Below are 19,618 nucleotides of genomic sequence, written 5' to 3' on the forward strand. Positions count from 1 at the left end.
CGACAAAGTGTCAGATTTTGAAACGCTTTCATAAATCAAAATTCGGAATATAATTCTGGCAATATTTTGATTTCAAATCTTAATCTGTGTTAGCGACACAAAAATATCTCTCTTTACTTCACTACATTTGAGGAACTTGTCTAACACATGCGCAAGGGATGATGATTGTAAAAGAAAATAGGTAAGTTTTCGCGAAACATTATATCAATACACTACTACTACTACTACTACTACTACTACTACTACTACTACACTGCTAAAAAAAAAGCCGTAGTTTTAATCGGAAATTTTCCGTAAAAATATACTGTTCTCAGCCGTATTTCAGTAAAACAGAGACGACCGTAATTTTACCCTAATTTGTCAATATCTTTTACGGGTTGGTGACCGTAATATCACTCCTTAACGTCAATATATCCGTTTTTAAAACGGTAAAAATCCTGGAATAAATGTTGCCAGACATTCATCGTTTTCTTAATGCAACTTTTTAAGTGTACTACTACTACTACTACTACTACTACTACTACTACTTCTTATGCTCTTGATATTATTTATAAAGACAAGATTAACATACAGGCTCTTGTATGAGTCCCAGCTATATCATTTCTATTCAAGAAAACTTTGAAATTACTACAAGATAATAATCATGAAATGTATTGTATCTTGTTACATGAATGAAACTTAAATACTGTAAAAGAATGTTTTAATTATGAATTTATTCAGGGCTATTATAAAACATCAATTCCATATTGGTGGTCGACGTGGTAACGTCCCTTACTGGTGATTGGCAGACTGGGGTTCGAGTCCCACTCAAACTCGATAGTTCCTTTGGTCGCTAAAGCCTCACCATCCTCGTGAGCTAAATATAGGGAGTTTTGGGAGTCTATAGGTCTATCTGCTGAGTCATCCGTATCTATTGCCTAGCCCCCCTTCGTCCTAGCTTGGGTGGAGAGCTGGCTTGGGCGTTGATCATATGCATATAAGGTCAGTCTCTAAGGCATTGTCCTGCTCGATAGGGCAATGTCACTGTCCCTTGCCTCTGCCATTCATGAGTGGCCTTTAAACCTTTAAACATCCACATAGAAGTAGAGCATACTTCTTCATCATCTTAAGTCACCATTTGTCCTTTCATATTCTTTGGAATGAAAAAGGGAAGTATACCAAATGGTGATCATTTAAATTAAACCATCTAGTGATTTACAAAATCTTTTCAGCTGCTACTACTACTACTAATACTACTATTACTACTAATTTTACTACTACTGTTGTTGTGAGAGCTGCTATAAGTTGTGCTATACTTACTACCATCGCTATCATGAATGGTAGAACTCAATTCATTTGTATCTAGCTACCTATTATTAAATTTACTTGGCAGCTACTTCCGAGTCTTTAATCTAAACCTGTACATTATCTTTCATCTTCCGCATTCGCTTCCTACTACTCCAGCTACCATCCTCACCGTGAAAATGTGTATATTATCATGCATTGTTTCCCCTTTTCCAGGTGCACGTGCACCAAAACAGACCAGCGCAGAATAGTTGCATCTGAAGCGAACGCTTCCAACCTCGTCGGGACCTGCTTCAAGGAACGCCGCCAATTGGAGAGGCCATTACTCGCCCCATAACGAGCAATGACAAAGGTCTTCCCTTGCAAGTGTAGTTTTTCATTTGGCAGATGGGAAGCGATCCTCGCAGCATAGCTCAACCCCTGCAATTAGGATCAATCCCTGCAAATGTAACCCACCATTGCAAATAGACTCGATTTGCAAATAGGGTCAGTCAGGTCCGGCTGCATTCCTCCTACAGGCGGCTGTTTTGCACAGTAACTGCTGTGTGCTGTCACTTGCCTAGTGGCGACACTTGGGGGAGTACTGTTGCCGTCTGGTTTATTTCAGTTTGGACGATTTATTCACTTTAAAGAGTATTATATGGCTTACTTTCATTTATAAAGCTCCATGAACAGTTGCAAGAAGGCTATGTTTTTCGAAATGAAGGAACGTAAAGTATGCTTCTCTCTCTCTCTCTCTCTCTCTCTCTCTCTCTCTCTCTATATATATATTATATATATATACATATATATACATATATATATGTATATATACATGTATATTTATTATATATATATATATATATATATGTATGTATATACTGTATATATAATATATATGTATATATACATGCATATATATATATATTATATAGATATATATATATTATATATATATACATACATAATTATATAAACTCAACAACATATACAGTAGCTATATCTACTGTAACATTCGCTAAGAATAATTGTCTCAGATCTATCAGTCACATACAATTCAATAACGTATTTATAAACTCTCATTCTTATGATGATCACCAATCCTCATTGACATTAAAGAGCGATATTAGTGTGGTTACGCTCTGTGCGATAATTACTGACAGTATTTGTCCAACGTTCAAGCGTGTGTGCTTCAGAATTAATTGGACTTATTAGCATATATTCTTTTACGGTTTAAGTAAACGTGAGATCCTCTTACTGGAAGGTATAAAACAGTAACTAACATTGGTGATAAGTAGCAGGGTTGCCAGGTTTTCCAAATGAGAAAAAGCCAACGTCTGATTAACTGCAGCTTTTAAAGTCCAACCTAATAGTAGAAAAGGGCCGAAAATATAGCATTTAAGGCTAATCAATTTCAAAAGGGCCGAATTTAGGTATCTAGCACGAAAACAGGACAAATTTGGAGTTTTTTTTGGCCCGAAAAAGGCCAACTGGCAACCTGATAAGTAGATGTACTTTTGAGTAGCTTTTAAAAGGTTTTGTTAACTCATTTTAATTAATTAAGATTATTTTTTCAGTATTGTTGTGTTTTGTTCTGAATCTCAACTCGCTCTCACTAACATGTACTTCCCAACAATGATCAAAGTAACAGAATGTACGCACACATACACATACGTGCATGCACACATGTACACTCAAACAAACACACACACAGATATCAAGCCAAATTTTGCCCATAAGAATCAAATTCAGTGCTTGGATTATTTCTGGTTTATCATCTAAGTATAGGGCAGTAAAAGGCTCTGACCGTGGGTGTCTGATGGGTTGAATTCAAGTCTGAGAACAGATTCCTGAATTCGACAGTTTGAAAAGGCTCTGGCCGTGGGTGTCTGATGGGTTGAATTCAAGTCTGAGAACAGATTCCTGAATTCGACAGTTTGAAAAGGCTCTGGCCGTGGGTGTCTGATGGGTTGAATTCAAGTCTGAGAACAGATTCCTGAATTCGACAGTTTGAAAAGGCTCCGATCGTGGGTGTCTGATGGGTTGAATTCAAGTCTGGGAACAGATTCCTGAATTCGACAGTTTGAAAAGGCTCCGATCGTGGGTGTCTGATGGGTTGAATTCAAGTCTGAGAACAGATTCCTGAATTCGACAGTTTGAAAAGGCTCTGGCCGTGGGTGTCTGATGGGTTGAATTCAAGTCTGAGAACAGATTCCTGAATTCGACAGTTTGAAAAGGCTCCGATCGTAGGTGTCTGATGGGTTAAATTCAAGTCTGAGAACAGATTCCTGAATTCGACAGTTTGAAAAGGCTCCGATCGTGGGTGTCTGATGGGTTGAATTCAAGTCTGAGAACAGATTCCTGAATTCGACAGTTTGAAAAGGCTCCGATCGTGGGTGTCTGATGGGTTAAATTCAAGTCTGAGAACAGATTCCTGAATTCGACAGTTTGAAAAGGCTCCGATCGTGGGTGTCTGATGGGTTGAATTCAAGTCTGAGAACAGATTCCTGAATTCGACAGTTTGAAAAGGCTCCGATCGTGGGTGTCTGATGGGTTGAATTCAAGTCTGAGAACAGATTCCTGAATTCGACAGTTTGAAAAGGCTCTGGCCGTGGGTGTCTGATGGGTTGAATTCAAGTCTGAGAACAGATTCCTGAATTCGACAGTTTGAAAAGGCTCCGATCGTAGGTGTCTGATGGGTTAAATTCAAGTCTGAGAACAGATTCCTGAATTCGACAGTTTGAAAAGGCTCCGATCGTGGGTGTCTGATGGGTTGAATTCAAGTCTGAGAACAGATTCCTGAATTCGACAGTTTGAAAAGGCTCCGACCGTGGGTGTCTGATGGGTTGAATTCAAGTCTGAGAACAGATTCCTGAATTCGACAGTTTGAAAAGGCTCCGATCGTGGGTGTCTGATGGGTTGAATTCAAGTCTGAGAACAGATTCCTGAATTCGACAGTTTGAAAAGGCTCCGGCCGTGGGTGTCTGATGGGTTGAATTCAAGTCTGAGAACAGATTCCTGAATTCGACAGTTTGAAAAGGCTCTGGCCGTGGGTGTCTGATGGGTTGAATTCAAGTCTGAGAACAGATTCCTGAATTCGACAGTTTGAAAAGGCTCTGGCCGTGGGTGTCTGATGGGTTGAATTCAAGTCTGAGAACAGATTCCTGAATTCGACAGTTTGAAAAGGCTCTGGCCGTGGGTGTCTGATGGGTTGATTTTAAGTCTAAGAGCAGATTCCTTAATTTGACAAGTTATATGAACAGTCGAATAAAAATGAGCTTTCATTTCTCCTGATAGCTCGATTGGTAAAGTCGTCTTCACAGACATTGTTTCGGCTCAGGGCATAAGTTCGAATCCTTGTCCAACCAGATGCATTTATCATAAATGAATTTCTATTGGATATGCATTCCCAAAGGTAGAATTCGATATTAAATGCCATTGTGGTGGATTTTTACATTGATTAAAATCATGCGGGTTAGTGATACATACTGAATATATATATATAATATATATATATATATATATATATATATATATATATATATATATATATATATATATATATATATATATATATATATATATATATACATACATATATATATATACATACATATATATATATATATATATATATATATATATATATATATATATATATATATATATATATATATATATATATATATTACTTATCAGTCACAAAACTGCACGTGACAGATATTAAAGTGTAAAATCCACAGGAAACAGGAAAGGAAAAGACCAGGTACCAAGCGCTTTCGTGTTTTATGTACACTTCAGGGTACAAAGTGAAATAGAAAATAAAAATACATACATATATATATATATATATATATATATATATATATATATATATATATATATATATATATGCAGAAGAACCACAGGGAAAATGAAAATACGAAATATACGATTAAGTCCTGACTAGTTTCGTAATACTTCTTCAGAGGTCCTCTGAAGAAGTATCACGAAACTAGTCAGGACTTAATCGTATATTTCGTATTTTCATTTACCCTCTGAAGAAGTATCACGAAACTAGTCAGGACTAAATCGTATATTTCGTATTTTCATTTACCCTGTGGTTCTTCTGCATCTGAGCATCACGTTTTCTTGTGATTTTTACTCTTAAATGATATATATTTCTGCCCGGCCAAGGACTCGAACCTATGACCGATAGAGATAAGGATAAACATTTGACATCAGATCAGCCTAACCTTTATTCCCATTTTGATCGATCCTACGGTATTTGTAACTTATTTGAAAAACCTTTTTAATAATTTGAAACAATATCTCAACCTTTCTTGACATCCAACAACCTATCATCTTTGTTAACCTTTCCATCGAATTAAAAATTTAAAAAAGGGAAACCTTTATAGTGATTTAATGGCAATGGTTTAAACTGACTTTGATATAGTCACAGAAGAAACGTCTTCCTTTGAAACAAACTTCTGTATAGAGCAAATCTTTATTTATATCCTCATTAATCCCAGAGACATTATAATTATACATGCCTACATTTCCATCTCTCCTAACTAGCATCTACAACTCTACGCCCACCACCTAATTCCTTATATTCATCACGATCAGTATTTGTACTAATAAAAAAAAATATCTTTAATAGCTTAATAGGTTGTAGGTTGGCCAGGGCACCAGCCGCCCGTTGAGATACTACCGCTAGGGAATTACGGGGTCCTTTGACTAGCCAGACAGTACTACATTAGATCCCACTCTCTGGTTACGGTTCTTTCCTTTTGCCTACACAGACACCGAGTAGTCTGGCCTATTCTTTACAGATTCTCCTCTGTCCTCATACACCCAACAATACTAAGATTACCAAACAATTCTTCGTCACCCAAGGAGTTAGCAACTGCACTGTAATTGTTCTGTGGCTACTTTCCTCTTGGCAAGGGTAGAAGAGACACTTTAGTTATGGTAAGCAGCTCTTCTAGGAGAAGGACACTTCAAAATCAAACCATTGTTCTCTATTCTTGGGTAGTGCCATAGCCTCTGTACCATGGTGTTCTACTGTCTTGGGTTAGAGTTCTCTTGCTTGAGGGTACACTCGGGCACACTATTCTATCTAATTTTTCTTCCTCTTGTTCTGTTAAAGTTTTTTATAGTTTATATAGGAAATATTTATTTTAATGTTGTTACTGTTCCTAAAATATTTTATTTTTCCTTGTTTCATTTCCTCACTGGGGTATTTTCCCTGTTGGGGCCCCAGGGCTTATATTATCCTGCTTTTCCAACTAAGGTTGTAGCTTAGCATTTAATAATAATAATAATGATAATAATATAACATCCACACGTCACCTACATAAAAGAGCATTGGCTCTTACTGTTATTGGTGTACTCTGTCTCTACCGATTTATTTGCAGAGATCATCAGAATCTCTCTCTCTCTCTCTCTCTCTCTCTCTCTCTCTCTCTCTCTCTCTCTCTCTCTCATCGGTTTAGAAAAGAGGTGGATGTTATTGGTAAAAGAAAAAATTCATGTTATATATAGTATGTATATATATACTTATTAAGAGTAGAGTATTCAAGACAAGATTTATATTGTTAAAGTCACTAGAGGATAAATGTCTGTTAAATTTTACTAAAGAATATGTTAATTTCGAGAAAAATGAGTAACATTGTGTAACTGAGAAATTCCTTAATAATAATTCAAGTTAAGATATATAAATTGTAGAAATCATTATTTATTGCATTATCAGATTGTCTTGTTTTATTATGTTCTGTAAATATTTATCTAAATGACTAATGTTAGTGTATGTAAATGATGAATTATAAAACACATCGAGAAAAACAAACATTAAAGTATTTATGTTTATATTATGAATATGTATTTGCAAAACTGAACTTGTAAACTATATTTTCTTAATAAAAGTAAAAAAAAATGGATTCTTTTAACCTATATTTAACCAGAAAACAGCTTTACTGACGTGCATAAATTTACTGTAGAAATTATGCTAAGGTTTATTTCATAAAGGATTTACCCCCTGGAACGCTCTTATGAACAAATACAAATTCGCTATTGGATGACGCAACACAGTCAGGCGTTGGCGAAGACACAGAAATGTGACAATTTTCTTTTTCCTTATTCGATTTGTCTATGTTGATTACGCTGATTATAACATCAACTTACACTATAGTCATGCACCTTCTGGCATAAAACTATCACTCCTTAAATGATTTGAATCTGTAATGAATAATGATATTCTCTATTCAAAGAAATTCCATTTGGCAGCGCTGTCCCAAACTCGTCCCACCAATGTTAACTATGCTGATGATTGTTACCTCGGTCACTTGTACAGGTAAATGACTTACTATCTATGTGTTTTGATGAAGAAATTAAATACTAAACACTTTCTTAAGTAAACTCAGGATACTTCCGATAGCATATGAAAAATTCACGCCATTTTCTGATAAAAATATCCATTTATAATGAGGGAACGATCGTTGGACAATTAACCAACTACTAATTCTCTAGCCTCTACCTTCCTACCACACTTTTTTGACACACGTGGTCATCAAATAATTGACTATATTAATTGGGACAACTTCGATACCTCTGATGCCATCTATTGGCGGTAAAGTAAAACTCGTTACCATGTAAGGGAGGGAGCTAGGGGAGGGGGGAGTTGCATAACTATGCCTTTCGTAAGGTAACAGTATTGTTATCCTACGCGGTTTTTACTAACAATACATATCATACCATGAAACATTAATAATCTTTCATTTTCATTAATAAAGTAATTGAAAATTTGATCTAACAAGTGTGTAATTACTTGATTGTCTCACCGATTTCAATATATGTGGCACGTCTGCCAGGCCCCGCCCCTGACCCCCAATTGTAATTGAACCAATGATTGTTTGCTGAGGAAATATTTCTAAGACATTTATTGTGAAATTTGTAATTTCCTAAGAATTGAGTTGTGGCCACACAAGAAGTAACATCAAGTTCATGTGCGTCTGTTTTATAGCAATATTGCGCACAAATAGCAACAGAAAGGAAGTAATAAAAATCAAAATGAGTGGATGATGGGGATAATTAGCAATTTGGTTCTCTACTGCTAAGGCCATCTATTGGCCATGAAAATAAACAAGGGGTAAAGCTCTTTAATCCTTGCATTCTGGAACCTTCCATGACGTCATTTTGGTTTAAAAAATAGCCAAAAAATAGCCTACTTAATTGGATCTGAATATAATCTATACAATTTATACCTGCCTCACATATTTCTACATATGTATCAATCTATGACCCTTCTCCAGTTGGGCAAAATCATTCACATGAATGGAACAAGGGACGTGTGCTGCCATCTTTACACAAGAAGTAGAAACACTTGGATTCTATTCAAATTTGTAGAAGCCTGTGATTACTAAAACATACTTTTTGATAGTTTTTTTTTCAACTAATGCACCAAAAATTCATAATTCCAATGATAGCCTACTATTTTTCTTCTGATTTTTAGGCTCCAAGTTATGGTAATTATATGTGAAAAACAGATCATATGTACTAAAAACACATATAGAAAAGATCCCAAAGTTCTAAAAGCAGAGTTGAAACTCAGCCATAAAATTAAAAAACCACAAATTTAACCAAAATATATTCATTTCCGTAGCAAATACGTTGTTAGCTAATCATAAGCCCAATTATAGATATCAATCCTCTATAAAGTATGTCCTGTTACATTTAGGGCGTGGGAGGGCGTTTATTTTCAGTTGTGGGCCTAAAGTTTGCAAAGGCACTGACGGTTAAGGGGGGGGGGGCGGTGTCTTGGGGACATTCACCCAGAAATTTTTCTGTATGAGAAAGTCTTTACTAGGAAACAACCTTACATGCGATTTCCTATCTGATAGCAGATTGAAGGAACAAAATATTTTTGGGGACGATTTTTATGTGACTGATTACAATTTATAGACATTGACTATAATCTAATATATATATATATATATATATATGTGTGTGTGTGTGTGTGTATATATGTATCAAATATATATAATATGTTATTATATTCATACGAGTATGAATAAAATCATGTGCGTATATATATATATATATATATATATATATATATATATATATATATATATATTATATATATATATATATATATATATACATATATATATATATATATATATATATATATATAATATATATATATATATATATATATATATATATATATATATATATATATATGTATATATATATATATATATATATATATATATATGTATATATATATATGTATATATATATGAAGTAAATATATACATACATTTAGAATAGTTCGAAATGCATGTTAACAAAAACCTTTTATTTGAGATTGCTTTTGAATGATAATTCTTATGAAGAATGAGTTATCAAATTTATGTAATTTAATATTTTTGAATCCTTTCCGAGTTACTAAACTCATGCATTTTATTATTTTCTAAACTTTTCTGAAGTAAAATATAGAAAAGTAAATTTTTCCACAAAAAGTGGGGGTCTATTGCCCCCTGCCCCCTACTCCTACGCCTCTCAGTACATGATGTTCTTTATGAGCTCATAATACAGCATCCGCAGCTGTACTGGTGGTTTTCTGATCTACCTGACGCTGCTGCTCTAAATACTCAGAAAAAAAAAATCTTAAAACTTCTGATTCAACAGTCAAGGATTTGGTATCACGTATAGTTAATTAAGATGGTATAGACCTATGCATGTATTCGTGTGTGAGTTCTTGTTTGTTATTTATATAAATTCTTAATTTCTTTCATATATATGCAGACCTACACATACACACACATATATATATATATATATATATATATATATATATATATATATATATATATATATATATATATATATATACATATATATATATACATATATATATATATACATATATATATATATACATATATATATATATATATATATATATATATATATATATATATATATATACATATATATATACATATACATATATACATATATATATATACATATATACATATATATATATATATACATATATATATATATATATATATATATATATATATATATATATATATATATATATATATATGCACAGGTGTGTATTTAAACAACGAATATATTCAATTTTTACCAAGTCAAAATCAATACTAGGGTAGGACAACCGCCTAGCCTGGAAACAGTAATATCTACTAAAACTACGTTTGAATATCTAGGTACAAAAAAAAAAAGAAAAAAAAAAAAGTTGCCTTCTCTCTTTGCTAAATCCATGTCAATGATACATCCAGGAGAATGCCACGACATTTCCTTGAATTCATATCAAATGCAAATACAATGATCCCAGCACTCACATTCACACACCATCCTAACTTTTTTGTCTCTACCTTTTTCACATTTCACTCACCGGGCAAATAAACGTTTAATTTTGTCAACTATAATGCAGGTACGTCATTACTTGTCTCTTATATTGAATTTAGGCTATATATAGCAAAACTAGACCATGAAAAATCTTTGATCCGCTCAAAGAGAACTCTGGAAAAACGTCTTCACCCTTTCTGAACTCTTCAGTGATCAGTAGTGATTATCAGTAAAGAGTTATTATTTATATATGTCTTATTCTTATGTTATCCAATACGTTACGAAAGATAACTATATAAAGAAAAGTTAATTCAACCTGGTTCAAGCTGTGCAAAGTTGGTAAAAGTAGTTACTCTCCTTCACCCTTTCTAAACTCTTCAATGATTACTGGTGGTTATCAGTAAAAGAGTTATTATTTATATATCTCTTATTTCTATGTCATCCAATACGTTACAAAAGATAACTATATAAAGAAATGTTAATTCAACCCGGTGTAGCAAGAAATTTTTCTCTCCTGACTGAAATTCCCCCCGGGAAAATTAGCCTACGATCGATTTCCCCCCGGAAAAAGCAGCCCGGGCTGTTATTCCCCCAGGGGGAATTTCAGCCCTAAGGTATTCCCCCCCCCCCGCCCTAGGCCATTTCTCACACACCCTCCCCTTACAGAGAAACTATTTTGATGAATTAAATAATCAACGGTAAGTTTGACAAAATATTAGGATATATATATATATATATATATATATAGCCTACAATGTTACGCAACGTTACGATGCCATTGTTAACGTTGGCGATGCTACGATAATATTAACATGTGTATTTTAAAGCATTTTTTTCATATACCCTTTACACAAAATATAAAAAGGTACAAAAGGGTACAGAACCTAAGAAACTCACCTAACCTGACCTAGAAGTTCCCAGGTCACAACCCCTAGCTGGGGGCAAGACCCCGGACTCATTTCCCAGGTCACAACCCCTAGCCGTGGGCAAGCCCCCGGACCCCCTTCCCAGGTACAAACTTGTACTGGCAATAGGTAATGTTGAATTGCGCACTCTAAAAACATTGAAATGAAAGAAATTAATGACTTACTTTTATGACCCGGTGTAATGGCCTGTTCCCCCCACCCCACCCCGCCCGAAATAATGGTCACCTCCACCAAGCAAAGGGGGAATCTTGGTCCAGAGGGGGGAAATATTATCCTGGGCCAAAGTTCCCCCGGGGGGATATATATCCTGGGCCATATTTCCCCCGGGGGAAATTTCGGACGGGGGGAAGAACATACCATTACATCGGTTCAAGCTGTGCAAAGTTGGTAAAAGTAGTTACTCTCCTTCACCCTTTCTGAACTCTTAAATGATTACTAGTGATTATCAGTAAAAGAGTTATTATTCATATATCTCTTATTTGTTTGTTATCCAATACGTTACAAAAGATAACTATATAAAGAAATGTTAATTCAATCCGGTTCAAGTTGTGCAAAGTTGGTAAAAGTAGTTACTCTCCTTCACCCTTTCTGAACTCTTCAATGATTACCAGTGATTACCAATAAAGAGTTATAATTTATACATTTCTCTTATTTATATGTTATCCAATACGTTACAAAAGTGAAATACACATAGAAATGTTAATTCACCCCGGCTCAAGTTGTGCAAAGTTGGTAAAAGAAGTATTTACTCTCATTCTAAAATAGAAGACGAAGAAGAGGTAGATTGTGCTGCGTCAGGGGTGCCATTCGTACGATAATTATCGTACATGTACGATTATTTTAGGTCCAGTACGATGTACGATACATACCTTAGGTATATACATGTGTGTGTTCAATTAAAAAATATATCAAAATATTTTGAAATAAGTCAATCATGTAATTTATTAATAATTATACTGAAACTGTGTACGATAATTTTGGCTGAAAAACGACAATTTTAAGGCTCCTGTACGATAATCCAGTCGTGCAATTTGTAAACAAAGATCAGCTGACGGCAAAGGAGACTAGGAAAGTTGCAGATTGCCAAGGTAGACATGGATTGCCGTGAAAGGTATTATTGCTGTGCGATTTAAATGTTATTTTGAAAGTCAGTTATAAAAGGAAACTGACATTTTCTCTAAGACAACAGACCAGTACTGGTAGAAACTAGATGCCCAAATTTAGAGGCCTTTAAAAACGGACTATTATTAGCCCTTGGTCCTTTAACATCCTGCTTTTCCAACTAAGGTTGTAATAAAATTATTATCTGTAATCTACTGTACATTTATAACCATTAACATAGTACTACGGTAAATTTTTTAGCCATATGTTGAAACCATATCATACTGTAGGCTATGTTTCCTCTACAGTTTGAATTATGAGAGACTTTGTAGTTGATTAGGAGAAGCTGTGTTTGAAATTTCAAGTCTTCACTGGAAAACCACATTTGGAGCCTTTGTATGTTAGCGGCCAGTTCCTCCAGCTTGCATATAAAAATGGACTCTCCCCTCCCCCCTCACTAACCTAACCTACAAGCTTTGTCCTTACCTACTTACCTCCTAAGTGGGGTGCTAATGCCGGTATTATTGTACTGTATTACAGGGTAATGTAACCTAGGGAAAAAACCACTTTGTAGTATTGTAAACCTTTACCCTAATGCCCCCCTGCGACCTCCCCTTACACTGCCGTATTCTTAGTCAGTCATCATCATACATACAAGTGGCTGCTATCATACATACAACCCCCCCTTTTAAAAAGGGAAACAAACACAAGAACGCTGCTTAACCTAAGGTGCCCCTCCTAACCTCCTTGCTTACTTACTTACTTACGAGGGACTAAGCCCCCTATGAGACCCCTTATTAGACAGCCATATCCTAAGGTTACCCTAAAAATAAATCTCAACCCTGTTTGCTTCCCAACCAGCTTCACTCCTGCCAACGTAACACTAAATCATAATATAAATTGTAAAACTAGATTCATATCAAATTTCTGATTAAGAAAAATATTTCCCCCGTAAAGTAAATTAATTTCACAATAAGAAAATTTATGCCTGTTCCAATGAACTAAATTCACCCCCGAAATATGCATTCATCTCTTACTCTGGTGCAAACTCCCTGTTTCGTGTTTCCCTCTGATTTCACGCTCCCATAGATGGTAGTACTGCCAGTGCAGCAAGCTAAGGGTCTCTGCAGCCTTTCGTCGATCCCTAGATGGACCTGTTTTATATTTTTATAGTTTACCTCCATTGTTGCTTGATTTTATCCATCTTGGTGTCCAATCTCCTCCAATTTTATTAAATACTGTAGTGTAACTGTAGGTTTTACCCTGGATGCACTGGGATGCTGAAGGACCTCCCTGTCCCAGCACTGGGCTATATACACCAGATCCATAAATCCAATGCCTTTAGCATTTGGGATCATTGTTCAAAATGTTAAAACATTCTAACCTAATGTACCCTAATCTAACCTATCCTAACCAACCCTAACTATTAAAGAAATTGTATGATGTATCCAACCTGCTACTAACTACCCTTCTGCTTTACAACAGTGGAAGAACTGCAGTGAGAAACCAGTGTTTGTGGTTGGGGAATTGGAAAAACAAAAAAAGGAGAAAATGCTATTGTATTTAAAGTACTAACAATAAAGATGAAAATAGGCCTAGTCAATGGCAGGTTATGCTCAGATCATGAAGAAAGCTACTGAAAAAATAGTGGTAGTATTCAGGGATATATCAGTGTACCCAGAGTAAGGACACAGCAACTTCTGTTGTGTTTAGGGAGAAAGGATGGGCTCGATGTCTACTAGTTATGGTGCGCCAGTAAAGATTAGCCCCAAAAACATAATACAGTATACATTATTGTATGAAAATTGTATTTTAATGGCTGCTTATCTCAAAGATTATGGATTTTTTACCATTGTTATTGGATCATACCTGTCTTTTTTTGTGTTTTACCAGTCCAGTATATTTAACAATCAAGTGTGACCTAGTGTGGAAACTTGTGTGTATGAGTTGGGTAAAACCAAAGTAAATGAATCACATCGACTGTAAAGGTAAGAAATTAATCCACAAGATAAGCGTGTGTAAAAATACAGGTGTATATCTGTAATAGTTATCGATTCTAATTTCTGCAGGACAAACTTTTCCCCCTTACATTATCACAAACCAGACTCTTGGACAGAAGGGAAATTAGAACTACTCATAACCTTAATACAGTACTACATTTCTTATAACTAAACATCAACAAACAACCATTCTTAGTACTACAATCTTTACCTAATGTAAATAAGATAAACATCCACATAATCCCATGAAGAACACAAATAAAACTTAAAAATAAAATCCACCACAACCATATAAATACAGTATAAGAGTAAGTATTATATATAGTATACAGTATGGTTAAAATTATAGTTTAACATGGGACAATATTTCTAATAGAAAAAATAGTTTTTCCTACAGTAAATAGTGCTCCTTCAACGAATTTGACCTTTATTTCTGCCGCAAATAAGCTATTCTCCAGTTATCCCCACCTTCCCAACGGACACTGATGGGAACACGGAGCTTTGGGTGAGGGTAAACAGGAAAAAAACATGATCATTTATGACTAAAATAAAGGTAAAATTAATAGCAAACACACTATGAGCTACAGTACAGGAAAAACAGTTTGTCCCGTAAGGATTTTTTTTGAACGAAAGTATAAATTTAAATTTTAAATATTTAACTTAGCCGGTGAATATATAGTAGCTGCTGCTCCAGCGGCTCGACAGAAAACACACACAAAAACTCGCGAGCGATCGCTATGAAGGTTGCGGGTGTGCCCACCAGCGCCAACTATCGGCCAGATACCACACATGCATGTAAACAAGCCTTCAATTCTTCTCTGTCGACCTTGACGACAAGACGTATCAATACTCGCTGTATAACCTGGAGTTTTCTCAACATATTTGGTGAAGTACTTCATTTTGGTTTGAGCTTTCGCAGTGCAGGTGTTTTTCCTCAACTTAAACTCTTGAACTCTTTATTGGACAGATTTAATTGTTGATGACTTGGATTGTTTTTTTTACTTTCTTTGACTAATTCAAAATGGCTGACGCTTCACAAGCCCCTAGATTTCGTAAGTGTAATGCTAGGGATTGCAATAGGCGTCTTCCAAAGGCCTCTCTCGACCCACATACTGTGTGTTCTAATTGTCGGGGTAAAACCTGTCAATTAGGAGATCGGTGTGAGGAATGCGTGGGCCTTTCGGAATTCGATTGGCTCGAATACGACAAGTATTCTCGTAAGCTAGAGAGAGACAGGGTAAGGAGGAGTTCCTCTAGGTCAGTAGATTTTTCCTCTCCACATGCCCCTGAACCTAATCCTTCCCCTGTAGTGGTTGTGCCTGAACCCCCTACTGGCACTCAGGAACCATCGATGCGTGACATGTTACGTGCCATTCATGCCTTGGGTGAAAGAGTTGAATCGTTAGCAACAGATCGTAATCAACTCATGGCTGACGTTAAAGAACTTAAGTGTCAGAGTGCCACAGCGGAAAATCGTGGGAAAGTGATTAGTGCGCAAAGTGTTGTGAACAGTGTTGCGACCGAGGGTTCGTCTGTTCGTGCCTGTCGTTCACCTAGTCCGAGACCTCTTGCAAGCTCCCAAGCCCTGGGGAGAAGTAATGTCGTACGACTTATGGGTTCGAGAGGCCTTGATCAGCGAACAGACGTTCCCTCTATGGTATCAGGCGTGTCTCACCAAGATCGCCCCTACCATAAGACGAGAGAGACCATTTTCTCCTCGTCATCCGAAGGCTTTTCGCATAAGAAACCGTGGAGCAAGGTTTCTAGGCCCCTTAAGCGAAAGTCGGTCCCTTCAGGACAGGTCCAGCGTCCTGGCTGTAGCCATTGGGACAGCTCTGACCCTTTGCAGTCATTGGAAGACTGCTCGCCGCCTAAGCAGCAACGTTACACAGGCTCAGAGAGTCTTGGTGTAGGCAAGGTTGTGCCGTCTCAGACGTTAACCCCGTCTTTTACCGCACCCATTCCCGTTGATCCTAAATGGGTTGTGCTGCAAGACATGCAGATTAAGCTCGCCTCCCTTATGGAAGACTATTCTGCCGATAAGGTTCACGATGATCCTCGCCGCTTAACTCATCGAGATCCTGGCCTTCAGCCGCCAAAACGAGCCTTTGCTCGTCCTGTTGACGTTAGCGTAGCTAAGTCACGTCAGTCTCGCTTTGTAGAGCCTCACTCGATGCAGTCACGGGTTGACTTTCAGCCGCATATGGACGTTCAGCCACTTCCTAATGCTCTTGTTGACGTTCAGGACGTTCACCAACCAGCGGAGTTGACTTGTTTTGACGCTGAGCGTCAACCACCGCAGTCTAGAGTTGTTTTGACTGCTCAGACTAGGCAGTCAAAACAGTCTCGAGTTGACGTCGAGCGTCCTCCCGCTCCTGTTGTTGTTGACAATTCACAGGCTGTTAAACAGTTACATGACGTAGCGTCCTGGACTGCTACTAATGCACCAGTGCATGTGGACTCTGCGTGTCAAGCATTGCTAACCCCTTTGCTTGTTACTCAGCAGTTGTCGGATGAGGATCCTTCAGATGAGGACGTTGCTGACCCTCATCATGATGATCATCCTTCGGATGTAGATGAACCTAGAACGGTTCCTCCATCAATGGACTTTAAGAAAGTCATGTTAATTTTCAAGGAGCTTTTTCCCGATCACTTCGTCACTGTTGCTCCTCGTTCGCCACCGTCTGAGTTTGCTCTAGGCTTACCTACTAACATGCCAGCCTTTACAAAGCTAGTGCTCTCTCGCTCTTCCAAGAGAGCTTTACGACTTTTAGGCGACTGGTTGGAAACCAGGAGGAGTTTGGGGAAGACGGCCTTTGCCTTCCCTCCGTCAAAGCTCTCGTCTAGATCGAGCGTCTGGTATGCCACGGGAGAAGTTCTCGGCTTGGGAGTCCCTGCCTCTGCCCAGGGTGACTTCTCAAGCCTCGTAGACTCTCCCCGCCGCCTAGCCATGAGACGCTCGAAGATTAGTTGGTCCTCCTCGGACCTTGACCATCTGCTGAAAGGCGTATACAGAGCCTTTGAAGTTTTCAACTTCCTTGACTGGTCTTTGGGAGCCTTAAGTAGGAAAATCTCATCGGCTGATAGAGATGTCTCCTTACTGATTATGTCCTGTATGGATAAAGCCATCCGCGATGGTTCCAATGAACTCGCCTCCTCTTTTACGTCGGGAGTCTTAAAGAAGCGAGAGTCCCTTTGCTCTTTTCTTTCGGCAGGAGTTACTCCCTGTCAGAGATCAGAACTGCTCTTTGCTCCTTTATCAAAGTTTTTGTTCCCGCAACAATTGGTTAAGGACATAGCTTCTTCACTCGTGCAGAAGGACACCCATGACTTGGTGGCGTCCTCTGCTCGCAAAGGGACTCCTTCTACATCCTTTTCTGCTAGACCCAGGATCGACACTCCGGCGTCCAGAGCTCCCAGCAGGGGAAGTACTCGTGCCGAGGGAAAGAGAGGAAAGAAGAGAGGAGCCAAGTCCTCACGTGGCAGAGTCTGACTGCCCACAGCCTCAGACAGCAGTAGGAGCCAGATTGAATAGCTTCTGGCAGGCCTGGGAGAAGAGGGGCGCAGACCAACAGTCTGTTCGGTTGCTCAGAGAGGGGTACAAAATTCCATTTGTACGCAAACCTCCTCTAGCGACTTCCCCCATCGACCTCTCTCCCAGGTACCGAGAGGAGTCAAAGAGACAAGCCCTAAACCTAGAAGTGTCTCTATTGCTAGAGAAGGGAGCGGTGGTGAAAGTCTCGGACCTTCAATCACCGGGGTTTTACAACCGTCTCTTCCTAGTCCCGAAGAAGACAGGAGGTTGGAGACCGGTGCTAGACGTCAGTGCGCTCAACGTCTTTGTTACGAAAACAAAGTTCACCATGGAGACCACGAAATCAGTCTTAGCAGCGGTCAGAAAGGGAGACTGGATGGTCTCTCTCGACCTAAGAGACGCGTACTTCCACATCCCTATACACCCAGATTCCCAACTGTTTCTGAGGTTTGTTTTAAAAAATGTGGTACAGTATACCAGTTTCGGGCCCTGTGCTTTGGCCTAAGTCCTGCTCCTCTCGTGTTTACGAGGCTTATGAGGAATGTAGCAAAATTCCTCCATTTATCGGGAATCCGAGCCTCCCTGTACTTGGACGACTGGCTTCTCAGAGCCTCGTCCAGTCATCGCTGTCTGCAGGATCTTCATTGGACATTGGATCTGACCAAGGAATTGGGACTTTTGGTCAACCTAGAAAAGTCCCAGCTGACTCCATCCCAAACTATACTGTATTCAGGGATGGAGATTCGCAGTCCAGTTTTTCGGGCTTTTCCGTCTGCCACCCGAATAGAGCAAGCCCTGCTCAAAGTCCAACTGATGTTGAAGAGAGAACGGTGCTCAGTCAGGAATTGGATGAGTCTAGTAGGAACTCTATCATCCCTGGAGCAGTTTGTCTCGCTAGGAAGGCTACACCTTCGACCTCTCCAGTTCCATCTAGCCTTTCACTGGAAGAAGGACAAGACGTTAGAGACGGTCTCAATCCCGTTCTCCGAACCAGTAAAGGCATGCCTGATTTGGTGGAACGACAATATCAGTCTGAGAGAGGGACTTTCCCTAGCAGTTCAGAACCCAAACCACGTACTATTCTCAGACGCGTCGGATTTGGGTTGGGGTGCGACCCTGGACGGTCGGGAATGCTCAGGTCTGTGGACCTCAAGTCAGAGGAGCATGCACATCAACGGCAAGGAGCTTTTGGCAGTCCACTTGGCCTTGATGAAATTCGAGAGTCTCCTTCGAAACAAAGTGGTAGAGATCAACTCCGACAATACCACAGCCTTGGCGTACATCTCCAAGCAAGGAGGCACCCACTCCCTCACGCTGTACGAGATCGCAAGGGACCTGCTCATTTGGTCAAGAGATCGAGGCATCTCCCTGTTAACGAGGTTTATCCAGGGCGACTTGAACGTCTTAGCAGACTGCCTCATTCG

General features: G+C 38.2%; 1 protein-coding gene across 3 annotated transcripts in view; it reads left to right on the top strand.

Moving 5' to 3' along the window:
- The first annotated feature begins 12,581 nt into the window (after nucleotides 1-12,581).
- Nucleotides 12,582-19,618, top strand: part of park (parkin) — a 52,561-nt gene continuing 45,524 nt past the window's right edge. Inside the window, exon 1 of one of the 3 annotated variants that reach the window (XM_068376517.1) lies at nucleotides 12,582-12,669. The gene's annotated coding sequence lies outside the window, so the exon portion shown is untranslated. The remainder of the gene's footprint in view (nucleotides 12,670-19,618) is intronic. The other 2 variants (XM_068376518.1, XM_068376521.1) reach the window with 2 other exon arrangements.

This window comes from Palaemon carinicauda, chromosome 7, assembly GCF_036898095.1.
Source record: "Palaemon carinicauda isolate YSFRI2023 chromosome 7, ASM3689809v2, whole genome shotgun sequence".
NCBI classification, from domain to species: domain Eukaryota; kingdom Metazoa; phylum Arthropoda; class Malacostraca; order Decapoda; family Palaemonidae; genus Palaemon; species Palaemon carinicauda.